Below are 4966 nucleotides of genomic sequence, written 5' to 3' on the forward strand. Positions count from 1 at the left end.
AGAGGCAGAGGCAGAGGCAGAGGCAGAGGCAGAGGCAGAGGCAGAGGCAGAGGCAGAGGCAGAGGCAGAGGCAGAGGCAGAGGGTCTTTGTGAGTTTAAGGCCAGCCTGATCTATATAATAAGTTCTATGCCAGCCAGAGGTACATTGTGAGATTCTGTCTTAAAAACAACAAAAACCAGAGTAAGTGTGCCTGGGGAGATGGCTCAGTGAGTAAGAGCACTTACTATACAAACACAAGGACCTGAGTTTTGATCGTCAGCAGTCACTAAAAGCCAGGTGTGCCTGTAACACCAGTGGAGACAGGAATAGGGCTTGTTGACTGCCAGCCTACATGAACTCCTTGTCTCAAGGGGAGAAGGCAGAGAGTGATAGAGGAAGGTACTAGGTCTTCCTGGGTCCTCTGCACACTACCCCCACCCCATTTGTACAAGAAAATGTCAGTAGAAAACTCATTGAACAAGTCTGGCCCACCATGCTGAGTGCAGCCTGCTTTTACTGTGCCTAGGGCTCTGCCATTAGCTGACAGCCTAGCAACAAACAACTCAGCTAACACAAAGTCTGTGTGTTTCTTTTTCTTTATTCTGTCCTTACAGAGTCTTATGTATCTCAGGATAGCCTCAAACTCGCAGTGCAGCCAAGAATGACCCTGAATTCTTGACATCCCCGTCTCTACCTCCATGGTGCTGAAATTACTGGTGTGCACCACCAAGCCAGGTCCTGTGGTGCTGGGGATGGGACCAGAGCTTTGTGCATTCCAGGAGAGTTCTCTACCCACTGAGCTACATCTCCAACTCACAAAGCCTGTTTTATGTCCGGTGCTGAAGAGCTCTCTCCTGGGATCTGCTGAACCTTGGTAATCCAAGGTATCCACACCTTGGTATACAGCACCCAGCAGCAGGAGAGAGAAGAGGGTCTTAACCTCTAGTCTAAGAAAAGACTAGCACTCAAAAGTCAAAGTTCCAGGAAGGTATGGAGCCTATGCATTTAAAATTCATGCATTTGTCAGATGGAGACAATAACATTAGAAGTTCAAGGTCACCCATTACATGGCAAGTTCAAGCTAGGCCAGCCTGAGCTATATGAAACCCTATCTTAAGAGAGTCAAAGAATTGCTTCTGCTGGATGTAAACGTGCATACATAGTTCTTACCCCACAGTGAATGTGTTTAAAAGTGTTATTTGGGGGCCAGAGAGATGCTTAGCAGTTAAGAGTACTCGCTGTTCTAGAAGAGGACACAGGTCTGATTTCCAGCACCCCACAGTGGCTCACAACTGTCTGTAACTGCCGTCCCAGGGGATCAAATTTCCTCTTCTGGCCTCCAAGGCTACAAGGCACACACACATGATACACAGACACACATGCAGGCAAAACACCCATACATATAACATACATTGAAAATAAAAGGTTTAGAAAGGGTTTTAAAAGTGTTATCCAAACCATCATAATTCTGGTCCAGGTGTATATGCACCACCTTTTAAAGGCTCACATCTATTGACTTATCTCCTTGGGTCACTGTGTGTGTGTGTTGTTGCATGACTGTAGAGCTCAGGGGGAGTCAGCGGCACTGAGGGAAAAGCTTGCAGGAATTGATTCTCTCTTGCCAGTGTGTGGGGCTTGGGGATTGAACTTAGGCCACTGGGCTTGTCTGCAAGTCCCTTTACCCACCGAGCCACCTTGACACCCCTTTATCGCCTTATCTATTTTGGCAGTGCTCTTGCTGGTGAGTGCTCTACCACTGAGCCTCTGTGCCTCATTTTTACATTTCCCTCTCTTTGTGGATTTCCTCTTTCCTTTCTTCTCTGCTGAGTGATGACATCACAGTGAGGGAAACCGACCTCTGGGGTAATATCCCGCTTGGGGGACACCCGAAGTGGCTCTTTTCTTTCTTGGGGGCCACTGGAAGTGCTTCTTTTCTCAGTAAATGAAAAACCCTTGGAGTCAGTGTTTTCAGCTCATTTCACCCTTTATTTTCTTACTTTGCTTTCGAAATTTAAATGTGGAATGTCCATTATAGTAATAAAATTTGGCTGGGTGTGGTGCTAAATGCCTTAATCCCAACCTGCAGGCAGGAGGCAGAGGGAGGTGGATCTCTGTGAATAAGCAGTTCCCCCTACTGGTGCCTTAGCAGTTTATTTGTGCTGGTGTAAACCTTTGGGGAAGGGGGAGAAGTTCCTTCCTCGGGTGTTGTGAGTGAGTTTTGTCAGAGTGTAGACGGACAGGTCTCTGTCGTTTGGACAATGTCACATTTATAACAACTAGCTCACAACCCCTGACAACTTCACTCTCTGTAAGTCACTGAGTCCTGTGACTTCATTAGCAGGGTGTAGCTATTGGTAGTCACAGGTTCTTTTACTCCAACCTCAATGACTAATATTTGTGTCAGTTGATGCAGTGAATGACTTCAGAGGGACATCACAAACATTGTGTTTTGTTAAGGACTGGCGATAGGCACTTCCTCTTGGCGTAGTTTTGCCCAGAAAGCACTGAGTTTGACATCTCCACTTCTCTCCTGCTCTGTCTGTTGTCTGCCTGTTGGTAGTCTGTAGTTACTGGCCTCCCCTTGGTTGTCTATTGAGTGTGTCTGTTCTGTCCCTGTTGCCTGAGTCTGTTGAGTGAGTGTCTGAAGGTCTGTGCCAGATTGTCTCTAACAAAGCTTTTATCTGTATATATTGAACTGCACAGGAAACATGGTGTGGGAAAGGAATAAGGGACACTTTAAAAAAAAAGAAAAGAAATCTTTAACAGAGTCTTACAAAGGAGAAAGCTACTTTCCTGACCCAGCACAGCACTGGGAACCACACACATATGTTATCCACCTCTACACACACATATTGTTAAAGAGTGCTTTCTGCAAATGCTTACCACACCACACACACAGACACAGACACAGACACAGACACACACACACACACACACACACACACACACACACACACACACTATTCTTGGTACAGGTTGTGGAAGAATACAAAACTTAAGATTAAAGCTATGCATTAGTTAGATTGTACAAGCTGGTTTTATGTAAACTCCAAGACATAGTAAGGTTGGGTATATTGTTCTCTTTAAGGCAAGTTAAAGGTAAATAAGTTGAGTACACTGTAAAACAGCAGGTTAAGCCCATGGACTTAAATGCTCTAATGACATGTTATTAACTAGGCTGCAAGGTCTGGAAAAGTTCATTCTTTTCAAAGGTAAGAGATATTTTAAGAAAAAAAGCACATTAATATTTATACAGTATTATGTACAGTAATATATACAATAAAAATACAAATATTAATTCTCCAATCACGTTTCACTCCAAAACAGATATATATCTGCAGACGCACATGGTGTCGGAAGGCTTAGAAGGGTTTAAAGAGACAGAATTAGACAGGCTGAAGCAGGTTGTAGGGACAGACTTGAGCCTCTATGGAGATCCAGATATAGAGTAATATAAAGTATTATAAACCTCTGGTGAGGTGCATAGCTGGTAGGCCCAAGTGTCGATTTAAAGTGGCCAAGTGTTTCAGGCAGGGGACAGCTTTGAGCTGGGGCTTCAGGACTGAGACAGCAGTTTCATGCTATGTCAGTTTTCTTGGCGTAAGGCTTGCAACAAGTTAGCATGCTCCCCATGTCTCAATCTTGGGCTGCTCCTTCATTAGAGACATAGTGAGGTGCTTATAGCTGATATGATTAATACATTTGTGTGCCCAGTGTCTCTGATACAGTTTGATATAGTCCCAGGCGTCACTATTCATTGGCACGAGTATGTTACGTACCAGTGCACGTTTCTTGTGAGCTAATTTCAAAATAGAGTAACTCAGTTCTGCATTGTTGCTTTGTAGCATGGAGTGATTCCAGGCTAGGCACAGTCTGACAATTTAGAAAACCCAGGATCCCAGGCTGCTCCCCTCTGCACCACAGGAAACTCTGAAACATTGATGAGGGACACAATAGAATACTCGAGATTCTTTCCAAAGCACTGAGAAATGAAAAGTACCACCGTGAGTGGCAAGGCCATGGCAAGGAGCGGAGCTTGGAGCTCGGGGCAGCCACAGGAAGGGGTGGAGCTCAGGGCAGCCACGGGAAGGGGCGGAGCACTGGACAACAATGTGTTGGGACATGAGTGGTGGTTGCATCCTTTCGCTCTCTGCGATCCTGCTTACCTACGTGGAACCTACACAAGGCTGGGTTTGCCAACACTCTGCCACGGAGTGGAGAGGGCTTATTCAGCCTGACCCGTTCCTGAGGACTTCTGGGCTGTTAATATTTGGGAGAGGGAGGGGCATTTTCTTCAGTGGCATAGCCAACAGATTTCCCCGGTAGTCCCAGGATATTAGGTCTCTTAGCTCCCAAGTGGGTCAAAAACCAAGTGCCTTCGCAAAAACGCTGTTCCTAACTCAAAGGGGATGAGAGATCATTTATTCTGGGCCCAAATATGAGTGACCATTTTCCAGGAACACAGATTTAGGACACCCCAAATTCCAAGTTCCAGTGAGGTAACAGTTTCGTGGCGTTTTTATAGCAATAGAACATAGAAAGCCCCAAATCAAGGCACTTTTCAATGCAAATGGGAACGTCAGATGTGTACTTGTGAATGGGGGTGGGTGGGAAGGGGTTACAGCAAGATGGTGGGGGTGAATTTGTACCATCAGACAATGCTTTCAGCTCTTGGAAAACTAGCATTCTGTCAAGTTAATGAACTCTAAAAGGTATTTATGTTTGTTGGGATGTTAGATGTGATTTCATGTATAGAGAAAATATCTTCTGTCTGTGTGGACGTGACACCTGTCAATAAATTTGATGGTCCACAGCTTAGGCAGGAAAATAGGAGGTGGAACATCCTATAGACAGAAAGGATGCTGGGATAGTACCAGGTACAGGAGAGGATGCTGGAATAGTTCCAGGTGCTGGAGAGGATGGTGGGATAGTACCAGGTGCAGGAGAGGATGCTGGGATAGTACCAGGTACAGGAGAGGATGCTGG

This window comes from Mus pahari, chromosome 5 (genome assembly GCF_900095145.1).
Source record: "Mus pahari chromosome 5, PAHARI_EIJ_v1.1, whole genome shotgun sequence".
Lineage (NCBI taxonomy): Eukaryota > Metazoa > Chordata > Mammalia > Rodentia > Muridae > Mus > Mus pahari.